Source organism: Cupressus sempervirens, chromosome 8, assembly GCF_028749045.1.
Source record: "Cupressus sempervirens isolate cs-2001-9-10 chromosome 8, ASM2874904v1, whole genome shotgun sequence".
Taxonomy (NCBI): domain Eukaryota; kingdom Viridiplantae; phylum Streptophyta; class Pinopsida; order Cupressales; family Cupressaceae; genus Cupressus; species Cupressus sempervirens.
In genome coordinates, this window is record NC_143125.1 from 504,224,368 (window position 1) to 504,240,016 (window position 15,649).

Genomic DNA, 15,649 nt, shown 5'->3' on the forward strand with positions numbered 1-15,649 from the left:
ATCATAAAGTCCATTGAAATTTTGGGAGAACTGCCCCCAAAAACCCCCATGGGGATGCTACCCCTTAACCATGTCTTGGGGGTGTTGCCCCCAAACCCCCATAGTAAAATCAAGAGGGAAACCCGTTGAATAAAGTGGGGAAAAATTAACCTCTTAGTCTGATCAGGCTCCACATCACAACGTGGGGTTGTTCGGTTTGCCTTTTCTTTTACCACATTCATATCCTATTTGAATTTTTTGGCTAGGGCCTCAAAATCTAGACTCCTTTTGTTAGACTGTTGAGCACTTGTAGGGTTTATTATTTTCATATTCTTGGAAAAGTCATTATACACACTCTTAACCTCTTCCTTAATGTCTTGTGCTTTTATGATAGCAGACTTGGTTACAAAGCATCTTCGGGCCATGTTCTCTTTAAGAACATAAAACATGCTAGGATCCATGGTCTTTATGGGGTTCTCATCTAGGAACTTCTCAACATTGTGTTGTTCTACCTCACTGATCTAGGTAACCACGATAGTCCACTTGGTTTCTTCAGATTCCCATGCGAGAAATTGAGTTTTCACTTCTCCAAGTATGGCTTCAATGTCATTGAAGACCAAACTAGATTCTTGAATGAACCTTTTCCCATTTCCAATTACTTTATCAATGCAATCATCCATTTCTAGAGTTATCGATGCACCCCGTTGTAACTGATTCAACAGTTTCTTATTCTCAAGCAAATTTGGATCAATGCTCTATAACACTTGGACTAGTGGAAGTACTCCTAGCCCATTAAGGGAATCAATATATTATGCCATGACATTATTATTTTCTTCAATTCCCCTTTCTCCTTAGCATCATTTTGGATTGAACCAATATTTGTTGAGTTGAATACGATAGCATGTTCTTAATAGTTCCATAGTCTAGGAATTTAAGGGCAACTTTTGTCACTTTAAAGTCACAAACATTCAAATCATTAGAACCTTATTTTGGCTTGCAGAGAGAAACCTCTACATTGACTCCCCATGTCTTAGATTAGGAGTCTTGGAACTGTACATACTAACCATGTCCTAAATAGGCACTTCTATGGAAACTAGGCTCTATTTCTTACTGACTGAAGTGGTAAGCCAATTAGGGACTACTGCTAATGGTTTGACTTTATCTGAAACCTTCACTAGAGTTGTCATTTTTTCAATGCTTGTGTGGCACTATCCATAGCCTCTTGAACCTATTGATCATTAATCATAGAGTTTATATTATGTTCTTTGTCCAAGTTTTCTTCAACAGCATCTTGGGTATCTTTCCCTTTTTCTTTGATTTGGTATGTGATCTAGTTCTTTGTACAATGGGCTTGTTTTTATTACTAATTCAAATATTGGTTGATTCAAACCCTTTTTATTACCTACACAATCAATGGAAACAAAAATATTAGCAATTGGGGTAGGTTGTACACTCTGGTTCAAATATTTTGGATGAACCAATACCATCCGTTATTTTCTCTTTGGTTTCAACCATGTTTTTGTATGCCCAATAAATGCCTAAGCCCTTTGAACTATGTACTCATCCTCCCCAACTTAAGACCAATCGAGTGTAGACGAGACAATTTTTTTTGAGCCATGAACTCAGGTTCAATCAATTATTAACCATCCTCTTGGATTCATTTATATTCAACTTCAATTAAAAAGAGGCAATTTGGGATACCAACAACCTAGTGTGATCTCTTTTAAGAAATTCCCTTACAGATGTTTAGTCTTCATGACAATCCTCAATATAGGGTAATGACATAATTTGGTCTTCCAACTGAGATGCAACTTTTGCGAACCCTTTGCTATCAAAACTGTTTATGTCCTTATAAAACTTGAAGTTAAAACAGTAGAGATCACAACCAATATTTACATCATTTTCCATGTTTTCACAAGAGAGTTTCCCAATATTAATAGGAAAGACATTATACCACTTATCTTTAGGAAGGAATTTCTTAAACACAACACCCAATTGCCTATAGACTTTAGCTAGTATGAAGAAATATAGAGTGAACCTAGGTAGATTCACTAGTTCTTCATCAAAACCCCCTACTCTTTAGGTAAATTTAGGGAACTAGATAAATATACTACCATTGGTTTGTACTAGCTATTAGGCTTCATTCAACATTCTCTATTCATACATGGCAACCAACTCAAAATATAAGAGGCCCATGAAAACGTTGTGAACCTTTCTACAATCCACTAAAACACGATTCTTGTAAAACAAAGGAAAATCATCAAAAATAGTAATTTGATCATCAAAAGGTTCATGAGGCAGGGGTGAGAGGTCTTGTGTGCAAGCTAGGCAGTACATAAGGTACAAAGATATGAAGAATTCCTTCTTAATGGTTTGGGTCCATTTTAACTGCTAATTCATTTAATTAGCAATCATCTCTTCCCAATCTAGGTTTTTCTTGCCTTCAAATATGATCTCTATATAGTAGAATATCCAGTCCTCCCAAATGTAAGAATATTGTGAACCTCTAACCCTATGTAACAAAACCACTAGGTAATGTATATGGGGCTTCAAATGGTATTTGTTTAAGCTAACAGGTAATCACAAACCACCCTTGTAATTTTTTTAAGTCCAACACCTAAAAATTGTGCTACAATGTTTGTTAGGTTCTTCTTTGAATTTAGCAAGGAAATGAGTTGGGAAAAAATATACGAAGGATTAATCAGGTATATAAAGAACATACATCACATTTTTCTAGGTGATTGTAGACATAACTTCCCCATCATTATCCTTAATCTAGTTAGTCTTGACATCATAATGGTTCACACATTCTTGTATGAGTTCAAGGCTTATCATGGTAGAAGGGAAAGAAATTGCTTCTAACAAGCCACTATTGATAATTTCAACCATGTCAGGCATAGGTTTACACTAGCTATTAGCCTTATTCAACATTATTTGTTCAAATCCCAATCAATTCAAAATATAATCTTCCCATGAAAACATCATGAACCTTTCTATAATTTGCTAAAGCACAATTCTTGTGAAACAAAGGGAAATAATCATAGATAGTAATTTGATCAAAAGGTTCATGAGGTAGGGGTGAGAGGCCTTGTGTGTAGGCTAGGAAGTACATAAGGTACAAATACATGAAGAAGTCCTTCTTAATGGTTTGGGTTCATTTTAACTACTAACTGATTGAACTAGAAATTATCTCTTCCCATCTAGGTTTTTCTTGCCTTCAAGTATGATTTCTATATAGTAGAACATATAGTCCTCCCAGAGATGAGAATATTGTGAACCTCTAACTCTATGTAACAAAATCACTAGGTCATATACATGGGGCTGCAAATGACATTTATTTAAGTTGATAGGTAACTGTGAACTACCCTTGTAATTATTTTAGTCCAATGCCTAACAATTGTGCTACGGTGTTTGTTAGGTTCTTCTTTGAATTTAGTAGAGGAATGATTTGTGGAAAAATCTATCAAGGATTCATCAAGTTTCTAAAGAAAATACATCACATTTTTCCAAGTGATTGTAGACATAACCTCCCTATAATTCTTCTTAGTCTAGTTAGCCTTGACATCATAATGTTTCACACATTCTTGTACGAGTTCAAGGCTTATTATAGTAGAAGTGAAAACAATTGCTTTTAACAAACCATTATTGATAATTTCAACCATGAAATGATCATCTAATCTAGTGGATAACCTAATAGCAATGGATATTACATCTACCCGCTTCAAATATGTATCTATAAGCATGAGCCCCTTACAATTCATGCTAGTATTATCACCAAAAATATGGAGGGATGACTTCATACTTTACCAACACAAATATCATTGTAAACATCAAGATTCTATATATAATAGAAAGCTTGCAGAGAAAAATAAATTGAGTTTAATGGTAGAAATTACCTTGAATTGATAGTTAAAACACCAACAAACACTTCTTGAACCTCTTGAGCTCCACCTCCACTACTAGTACTTGAATACCTTTTATGCTTACCTTTTTCAAGAAAAGAACTTTAAATGGTGAAGGTGACCATGAAATTTTTTGAGGCATATATTTAGAAAGATTTGCATATAATAAGTATTGCTCAATTTGACAACCCACGATAAGTTTCATTAATGATGGTCCTTTTGATTTTTACTAACCTTCTTGCATCATAATGACATTCACATTCAGGTTCACCGACATTAGTAAGTAAAATAGAGTATAAAGAGGGAGAAAATATTTCTTGAGGTCTACTTAGCCTTATTGACCATCTAACATTCATGGGGGTGTCTAGTATTTGTTGTTGTGGTTGTTATAGAGCATGAGGCACTGCTAGAACATCTTCCTTTTGAGTATTATCTAGAACTACATAATCATTTTCTCTCTTCTCATGGTTTTGCAACAAATATTTGTACAACACTTTCTCATTGAATATGGCATCCCTTCTTTTTACAATTTTATGATTTTCAAAATCCCAAAGCCTATAACCAAACTCATCAATACCATATCCAAAAAATACACATTTATTTGACTTAGCTTCTAGTCTGGTTCTATTTTTAGAATCTCTATCTGCAAATGCTTTAGAACTGAAGGTTTTAAGAAAAGAATAACACACCTTCTTAATAGTTGACGCTTTCTCTATAATACCACAACCCAAAGGAGTAGAGGAACCTCTAATAATAAAATATACAATAGTATTGACAACCTCTGCCCACATGTTTAAGGGCAACCCAACATGCAACCTCATGCTCCTTGCATGCTCCATTATTGTCTCATTCATGTGTTCAGCCCCTCCATTTTCCTATGGAGTCCTTGGAAAAGTTATTTTCTCATGAATATCATTAGTGGAGAAATAATCTTCAAATTCATAACCACAATACTCACCACCATTATCAAATTTGAGACATTTTAATCTCTTACTATATTAATTTTCAACCAAGCATTTCTATTCCTTAAAAGCTTGAAATACAATACATTAGATTTATGTTTAAGGAAATAAACCCATACTTTTCTAGATGCATCATCAATAAATGTAACATAATAAAGAGAGCCATCAAGGGAAGATACCTTAGCTGGTACCCATACATCTATATGCACAAGCTCTAATTTCTCATTTTTATTTACCTTCCCACTCTTCACAAAGTTCACTATCTTTTGTTTTCCATACACAAAAATTTCACAGAAATCCATATTGACACATTTTAGACCTGGTAAAACTTTCTTTGAATGAATTAATTCCATACCTCTCTCACTCATGTGCCCAAGTTTGTTGTGCCATAACACTATATCAGAATCTACAACAATTATTTGTTCTGCCTACTCAACTGCTACAATTGTTCCTAAACATTCATTTTTCTCTTAAATAATTAAACTAGAAGGAAAAAAATGACTTGTACAAAGATGTAAGGTGCCTACTTTCACACCTTTTGCTACTACAAGGGAACCTTTTGAAATCTTCCAATTTTTATCATTAAAAGTAACCTTGCAACCCTCATCACTGGTTTTCCCTGCTGAAATTAAATTCCTACTCAGCCTTGGAACATGTCTTACCTCATGTAGTAGCCAATGATTCTCATTTTGCAACTAAATCTTAACTTTTCCTTTTCCAATAATTTGATAGGGTTCATTATCCCCCAAATAAATAAGCCCAAAATCCCCTTGGATATAATCAATAAAATAACCTCTATGGGCTGTAGCATGAAATTAAGCCCCAAAATCTAAAATGCAAAAATCATCAACACTTTCTAAAGAAAGAAGCAAAGCATCCTCTTCAGATTTGTTACTTACAACATTTGCCTCTTTGTTCTGTTCTAGTTTATCTCCTTTGTCATTTCCCATTAAGCAACAATATTTCTTCTTGTGCCATGGTTTCCCACAATACGAACAATCTCTTAGTCCTCTAGATTGAGACTTCTTCCCCTTTGATTTTCCTCTTGATTTCTCACGATTTACAAAATTACATCCTCTCTCCTTCATTCTGCCTCTACTTTATGTAGTCAAAGCACTTCCTGATGTAGATCCACCTAAGGTTTTCCTATGATTTTCTTCACTCATAATGACACCAATTACATCATTAAATTGTAGGGTATGAGATCCATAAACATAATTAGTCATAGCCATTACCAAGCCATTCCAACTTTTAGGCAAAGACACAAAATCAAGAGAGCCCTACTTTCACCATCAAAATTAATATTTACAGAAGATAATTGAGAAGTAACTACATTAAACTCATCTAAATGATCTACAAGAGATCCACCTTCTTCCATCTCCATATTAAATAAACACTTCATGAGAAATACCTTGTTTGAAGTAGATGGTTTTTCATACAATTTTGCTAGGTTTTGCATCAACTCTTTTGTCATCTTCACTTTTGTAATATTAAATGCCACCTATTGTGCCAGGCATAATCTAATACTTACAAGTGTTTTTTTATCAAGATTTCCCACACCTTATCTATCAAAGTTCCCTATTTCTTGGCTTTTCCTTCCAATGGCCTCCATAAATCCTTCTAATAAAGATAGTCCTCCATTTGCGTTTTTCATAACTGAAATTTTTTCCCATTAAAGTTCTCAATCTTCAGCTTACCCTCATCTTCCAACACTCCCACTCAACCATGAGACCTTCCTACAAAGGATAACTTAAAAAAATGATCACATTTTACCTTTGATACCACTTGTTAGGATTAACCATAGACATAAAAACAATCACATGAAAATATAACCAATATAGAAAAATAATAGATCACACAAAAGAAAACACAAAACACAAGGATTTAACATGGTACACACAATCCCTAGGCTACATCCACAAACAAAAAATCTAATATATTATTATCTAGTGATTACAATCCACAATCCCTTACAGCTCAATACTGCTACAAGAAGCTATAATATTATCATCATACGTTATGAAATTTCTAACCCTAAGATATTTTATACAAGATTTTCACCAGTTACAAAATTAGGGCTAGAAAAAATCATCTAATAGAAAAATAATAGCCAATGCCCTTTAACCCTGTCTTGGGGGTGCTGCCCCTAAACCCTTGTAGAAATAATCTAGGGGGACAAATGCTGAGTAATTAGGCTCTACATCACAACAATTACTTGACTCCTCTTGACAACTCCCTTGAGGGAATTAATCAAAAGAATGGCCTATCTAAATATTATGATCATAAGAAAGCTCAATTAATTATTGAGATGAAAAATATTTTTCATTTTTAGCGACTATTTTCTGAGGTGCTCCAAAACAAACTATAAAATATTCTTTAAGAAAATTACATACCACTAGTGAATTTCTCTTTTTAGTGGGAATCACCTCCACCCATTTAGTAAAATAATAAGTTGCTATTAGTATGTATGTGTGTCTAACACTTGATGGTGGGATTATTGGGCCTATAAAATTCAAACCCCACTATTTTAATGGTTCAAAATTGATCGAGGTTTACCCTTAAAAAAGTTTGCATTTTTCATAATTCTTCACATATGCATAGCGGTCCCTAAACATCCTTGGGCAATAGAACCAATTTTTTAGGATTTTGAGGGCTTTTACAGTAGATAAAAAGTGTTTGCCACATGCTTCATGAAGGAAAGATTTCAAAAGTTCCTATCTATTGGTCTTTGTCAACATTTCTTAAAAAGGATTTTTCTTCACCTTTCTTATATAGAACACATTGGGAAATAACATACTTGCTTTCAACCTCAGATCCTTCCCTTCACATGGTGTGAAATTTCCAAGGCACTCTCCATAATTCAAGTAATGTGCTATGCTTGAAAATCAAGTGTTAATAAGGCTTACCAGTAGGGTGGTAGGTTCTTATTCAGTATTTTCTTCTAGTGAACTTTCATTCTTAGATATCAACTTGAAAATTCCTTAGCCCTAAACTAGCTTGGTCAATTTTATGGTTAGATCATACTCCTATTTTTTTGCAATAGAGGTTCCCCTTTTGTTACATCCTATTTCTTGTTAGGTTAGTATATTTTCATTGTAGTATTTGGTACATACACTATCGAGTGAGAGTGTAAACTACAATACCTAAAATGTTTGGTGGGCTTTACCATAATGAAGGCTTATTTTTCTATAAGAAAATACTTGAGCTTATGTTTCTTCAAGGGTGTGCTCATAAAAGGCTATGGGAATTTATTCTCCTTCATTATTCTTCTGAGTTAGGATACCTGAGAGAGTGTGTTCTGATGCATAACAATGTCCAATAAGGTATTTTTTGAAATATGGACTAACTAGCATGGGAGCCTTAGCTATAGAAGCTTTAATATTATGAAATGCCTTTTGACCTTCATCACTCCATTTAAAGGGTTGCTTCTCACTCATCATATCAATTATATGTTTAGTATTTTTTTAGAATTAAGGGATGAAGGATCTTAGGAAATTCACCTGACCAAAAAAAGATTTCACACTGCCTCTATTTACATGCAAGTTCAATTGTTGAATAGCCTTCACTCTCTCTGGATTGATCCTTACCCCTTCCTTCGAAATAATGTGCCCTAGGATTTTTCATTCCTCTATGAAAAAGATTGACTTTATAGGATTCAAAGATATATGGTGTTCCCCACATCTTTGCAACACCACTTGTAAGTCCCTAAGATGATGCTTCCTTTGCTTCAAAAAAACTATCCAATCATCAAGGTACACCACTATGATTTCATTCCTCAAATCAAATAAGGAGAAATTCATAACCCTTTGGAATGTATCTCCTGCATTAATTAAGATGAATGAAATTCAACTATAAGAATAAGTACCCCAAGGAGTTATGAAGGTTATTTTATGTTGATCTTCCTTGACCATACTTATCTTATTGTATCTTGAAAAACCATCTTGGATCGACATCATTTTAGAACCCACCACAATCTAAAGAATGTGCTCCATTGTAGGTAGAGCATAGTTATGTTCAAGGATGCTTGATTAAGATTGTAGAAATGTATACAAATCCTTATCTCCCCAATTTTCTTTCTTACTAGAATACTATTAGCTATCCAATTTGAGTGATGAATCAGATAGATTATCTTTTCCTTTAGCATTATTGACTTCTTTCAGTAGAGCTTCTGAAACCTCAGGGTTATAATTCCACAACTTTTGTCTAAAATGCACTTCATCCAACTTTAATGGAACATGGTGTGTGAAGTCTCTATCTCATATCTTTTTGAGATGTTCATATCCCCAAGTGAGCACATATTTATAACTGAGCAGCAAGCTATTCATCTTATTTTTTTGAAAAGAAGATCACGACTTACCAATTGTTCTCAACCTAGGTTCAAGGTTTGTTCCTACATTAACCTTATCATACTCCCTCAAAACTTTAGAATGTGGGTGTCTCTTTGAAATTGGACTATCATCCTTATTTGAAAAAAAATGTTCTAAAGAGACAAGACCCTTTGTAATTTTGTTCCCCTTTAGTTGAACTATGTCATCTTCATTGTTTAAATTTGAGCAAGATTCTTTATAACCATTATTTGAACCTTTAAAATACAAATCAATAAAGTATTTAACACAAGCCAAAAAATTTTCAATTTGGTCATCATTATTAAATAACTACCAATGGTTTGTATTATTTAGAATGCTTGGCCGATAGATCATTCAATCCTATATCTGTCTATCTCAAAGTCTAGATGAGGTAGTAGAAATGAAGTTGATACTACTTGGAAATCAACACAAGTGTTGCTACTTCTAGGGATAGATTCTATTGAAAATGCTTCAAACAACTCTATCTCATCCCACAATCATTTTTTCAGGGTATGAGCCTTGCATTCTTTACTATATGTATACTTCTTAACATATTCACAATCATTTATGCATCTCCTCTTGCAACCAACAGTTTGGTTCCTCTAGACTTTGCCTCTAGCAAGCCAAGAAACAAGGCTTCATATTCTATAGTGTTATTAGTATTATTGAAATTAAGATTGAAAACAAAAATAAAACACTCCACTGATGGAGATATTAATACCACACTTGCACTTGAACCTAATGGCAAGTTGGTGTTATCTTCTGGAAAAATGACATAATTCCCAAATTGACATTCTTCATACAAGATTTGAGCTTTAGGGTTGTCAGAGGGAAAGACAATATACTTGTTTTTTGGCTTAGGTTCAAGTTTTATCTTATTTTTTTCCTATAGGTATGATAGCTTATGACCATTCCATTTTGATTTCCCTTCCCATGTCTTTACAAAAGGTTCTACTAGGTAACATCCCATAACTTACTAGAATGTTTGCAACCAATATGGTTAGCTTTACACTCTTGTCAGTGAAAGCATCCAAACCCACTTGAGCATCTTTTACTTGGCCCATAAGAGGCACTTGCTTCCCATCCTTTGGATAACACCTTTCGAAGGTTTTAGCTAGGGAGCTTTAGAAATAGAGGTTGTTATTACATTACCTGATGCCCTTGAATCAATTATAAAGTTTCTTAGTTTTCTTCCATTTTAGAAACAAGGAAACATAGAATGGGTTCAGTTTACAATCTCCACCATATGTTTATAATACATGTGAGACTTCAGGACTTTCATGTTTTTTAGGAGTTTCTTCTGAAACAAAGATGGGAGTCTGAGTAGGGAGAAAACTTTCTTCAATGTAATTAGTTTGAGTTGTTGAACTAGCTTCTCCTTTAAATATTTGACCATTTTGTCTAGTTCCTCGGTACTTGATCTTAGGTATTTGGCCACTGAAATGGATACAATAGAAGTATTATAGAGCTCTATAATATCAAATATTGAAGAAAGATGACTTACTATATTTCCTTGTTGAACTTTGGCAACTGCTACATTTATATCAGGAGAAGGAACTCTTTTTGCTTGTTCTTTTCCTTTAGGAATCAAGTTCCATGAGGTAGCCCCAAGTAAAAATTTGGGAGTCCTTTGGTTCATAGTCAAAACTATGCAAGCAAGATCATTTAAGGTAGCTAGGATGTCTCTACTTTCACTAGAATTAGACTCATATTCCAAATAAAATGGCATGTGATTTCTTGAACATACTAGGTTCTCTTCTTCTATATATGCTTCTTCAAGTTCATCCTTTGTGAAAACTATTTGAAAACATCTCAACCAATTAGGGCATGTTTCTTCATCATGCTCAATAGTAAAATGGAAAGAATGAATGAATTATTTACCCAATGCAACTTCAATCTGCATATGAGGTTGTGGGTATGCTATATTCTTCCTATGAGGTGTATTATATTATTTGTGACTTGTATCTTGATAGGGATTTTGGTAAGGATGGATGGATATCCTCTGTCTTTCTAGAGAAATCATATCATTCACTAGCCTTTTAACAACAAGGTTTGTAGCCACTAATAATGAAGCACCCAGTCTTTGGACATCCCTTTCCATTTACTAGCAATGATGAGTACATCTTCAAGATCAATAGCTGAACTTTGTGTGACTGCCAAATATTGAACCCCATCTTTTTATAGGTGGAAACTAATGTTAGGGGGCATTGTGTTTAAGAAGAAACCTTTCTAGTTTTCACAATTTGGTCTAGACACTACAAGGATTTTTTGAACAATTTTGTTAAATTTTTCCACAAACTCCCTCATAGGCTCTTGTATCCCCCTCTTTAATTGTTTTAGTTGAAGCAACAAGGTATATTCACCACCTAACATTTTAAACCTTGCTTCAAAGGCCACAACCATTTCATTCCAAGTGGTTATGGATGCCATAGGGATATGATGGAATCATTCAATTTTTGTATTAATAAGATTTTGAAAAAATAACAGAAAACTACATCTTCGGTGGGCATGCCCAAGATACATCAAGCTAAATGAAATGTGCTGAAATAGTCCTTAGTAGTCACCTTACCATCATCATTGAACTTTGATAAACATCCCAGGATCCCTTTGGCATAGCCCCTAGGTTCAAAGAGCCTCTCATTTGTCCCCAAGGATTTGTAGCCATGTTTGGTAATACAAAGTTCAAGGGTTGTATGTTAATGTAAAGAGGTACAACTATTCCTAGTGTGGTCAAGACTTGTATTGTTATTGAAGGCTAAAAAATAAGGGGTGAGGAAGGAGTTGTAGATTTTACCTTCTACTTACTTCTAAGAGTGTGATCTGGGGAAAAAATCAAACTTCTTATAGATTCAAGAACTTTGTCAGTGACACCTTCATACCTTTTGATCCTAGTATACTTTGGTTCAGTAAGTTTATCACAAAATTATAGCATTTAGTTTTTCACATGGTTCTAAGTAATCCTTTCCATTGTTTCCCTCTCTTGATAAATAGGAATCCCTCTCAATATTTCACCTATTTCTTCTTCTCTTTAAAGGGTTCTCATTACTTTTTGATATTGATGATTACTTGTTCTCAAGTTCCAAGCCGCCAAGTTCAAATCTAAAACAAGGTCTTCATGTGTGTCATGAAATCCTAGATTAGGTTATAGTAAAGTGAATATTTCATCATGTGGTAGAACCATGGTTAATATTCATAATAAATTTTCAAAACCAACAAGGTTATCAATTATCTAACTCCTACTAGAGTCACCAAAAATTTGTTGGCGAACATATTTGTCTTCTCATGAATATTTTATTAGCAAGACTCTATTACCCTATATCTAAAGATAATGTAAGTTCACAACACTTGGTTAGGTTCAATGGTTCAATTCCCTTTGAATTTTATGAGGTACAATTCTCTCTATTGATCTTCATTGAGTCAACTAAATTAACACATGAAATTGATTTTAACTAGAAAGCATAAAGGCTGCACACCCTATTCTTAAATAAGGGGTAGAAATAAATAAAGTTCAATATATACCACTAAAACAAGAGAAGATCAAAGCTTCTAACATTTTCATGAATAAGAAATGTTAAAGATCACACAGTAGAAAATAAATTTATCACAACAGAACACTTCTAGATAATAGGAAAGTATAGGAAAAGAAAGTAAACATTCAAACAAAAATCTCCCTTTCCATAATCCTAATAACACAAATTCATATTTCTCCCATACACTAATTTTTATTGTCTTGATTCAAAGTTCAAGATAAATACTATCTCCATAGCATTCTTTAAAAATTGATTTGCTTTAGATGCTATCAAAAAAAATTCTAAGTAAAATTTTCTACTTTCTTTTTCTAACCCCTATTCTATCTAAGATATTCATATTTATAGTTAGGTCACCAAGAAGGTCTCTGCGAAAACTTGACCCTTAAAAAATTATCAGTAACAATTATTACAACTGAGAATTTCAAAAGAGGACACGTGTCCCAAATGTTTAAATAATTTTAGAAGAAATTAAAACAAAACCAAAACTAAGCAAACAAACTATGTCTGAAATCCTCTACTTTCTTATCTTCATTGGCTAGATCACATGCCAATTTCTAGTTGTAAAAGGAACCCATAGATTCTCACAAATTATTAGATGTAGGGTTTTGTAAACTCAGGATCTTGATTCTACATACATTCTTGTCCCATTTCATCTTCGTGGCTTGTTCAATGTACCTTGGGAGATTTTCTACATACAAGGCCAACATGGCTTCTATCTAAGCAACCTCTATGAAATTCAAGGCTATTGGATTTGCCTTTTCTTTTACCACTTTCATATCCTCTTCAAATTTCTTGATTAGTATCTCCAAGTCTAGACTCCCTTCTTTGTATTTTTGAGCACTTATAGGGTTTATGATTTTCATGTCCTTGGCAAAGTCATTATGCATATTCTTAACCTCTGCCTTGATGTCCTCCAATTTTTTGATAGCAGACTAAGTTACATAGTGTCTCTGGGCCATATTCTCTATAAGGACATACAACATGATAGGATTTTTGGTTAATAGTTTGTCTTCCTTATTTTCTGGTTTATACCTTCAGTCTTAACTTGTCCAATGGCCTATGGAAGACAAAGATGTTAACAATAGAATAGGTCAATGTAGTAATCTATCAAGGACCCTTGAATTGAAAGGTACAACTCCCTTTTGAATTCAAGATATGCAATGAATTTTTCTTTTTGGTTTTGGGGGTATGCTCTTAACCAGAGAGCAAAAGAGGCAAAAACCAAGTTGCTCAACACTTTAAACAACTCAGGATATTAAAAGGGGGACTAACTCACAACATGCAATCTACTCTAACCTATAATGCAATGAATGGAAACATGCATGACTAGCTACAACAGTAGGAAGAAAGGAAGAGATGGAAAAATAGGTATTTCCTGGACTACAAAATTAGCTAATATTTTGACAATACTCGAATTGTCTATATCTCAGCTTCTCCACACACTAGTTTTTGGTTTCCTCATTCAACTAACTATACTAAACACATGAACTATGACATATAGAACAAAGAACAAAAGAGATTCTTATATTGAAGAGAGTAACACAAAATCTATTGAATGAAGGAAACAAAACCAAGTTCATTCACATTCATTCAATTCTCAGCATTAGCACATTTATTTCATACACTATAGAGAAACTTAATGAATTTTTTTTTGAAATGGACTCAGAGTCAAACACAATAGTCCCAACTACAAGGGTTTGCCCAAAGTAAAATTTTTCAATCTTATTAACATCATAAAAGGTTACATTTATAGGCCTTCTCAAAATGGTCGATTACACTAGATCATTGCTTCATAGAGCATCTCTGAGAAAAATAAACTAAAAATGGGACAAGATTGAATCATTGTCCGTTACAAAGGCTAACAAAATGCCATGAATGGATACAAAAAGAAAGAGAAGGGGAAGAATGACATATGTCTGGAAAAAGCGTCAGAACATCATGTTTTCTTAGGAGTAACTAATTTAGCTCTATAAGCTTTCATGGCTTTGATTACTTTGTCCATCTTTTCAACATCTGGAATGATGATGTTGTTGGCTTGGACCATCCAATAGTCATGCATCTCTGTTAACTAGTCTATTTTGGCCACCCTTGACTGGAATTTCCCTATTTCTCTCCTTATGATTGAGTATGTTTCTGAGAGTTTCTAAAACTTGGACACTTGGAAGCTAAGTGGGTCAATGGCTTCATCAATAAATGCCAAGACCTTTGATTTCATTCTCTCAATATCCATCACCTTGCCATTAGTGGACACAAAGGACTCTATGTGCAATATCTTCAAATATTGAAACAACTTTTCAATGACCTTTTGCACCAGGTCATGTACATCCTTGAGCTCATTTTCATATTTCATGGACCTTCTATAACAAATTCTAAGTATTGTTTCCAGTGAAATAGTGACTCCTTGCTTGTCTTAAGGATCCCATGAGCAATGGCCATGTTTGTTTTCATGTCTATTATTTCTTGTAGAAGGTCCAATTGCTCTATTAGCTTGTCTACTACCTTCTGTATGATTTTTTGATGATTTGAAGTTGCTTCCCTAAGCTTGTGAGCATCCAACACTAGGTTTCCTAGGTTTTCAACTAGAGGGGGACCGTGAACCTTGATCTGATCTACCCATGCTTGTCCAACCTGCCTAAATTGACTTTCTCATTGCAACTTTAGGAGTAGATTCTTGTTCTCTTCTGCATTTCAGTTAAACTAACTTGAAGAAGTGCTCCTAAGTGTAAACCTTATGTATTCCACCAATTCTCTATTCGAGGCCTTCAATATCTCCTTTTTTGCTCTAAGCTCTTCTTCCTTGTCCTCAATTTTCTCATTGTTAGATTTCCACATGTTCACCATGGAGTCATGAACTAGAATGCCAAGAGCTACCATTTTGATATGGAAATCCTCCTTTGAAATCTCATGAAATCTACCTTCCTTTTGTGGCT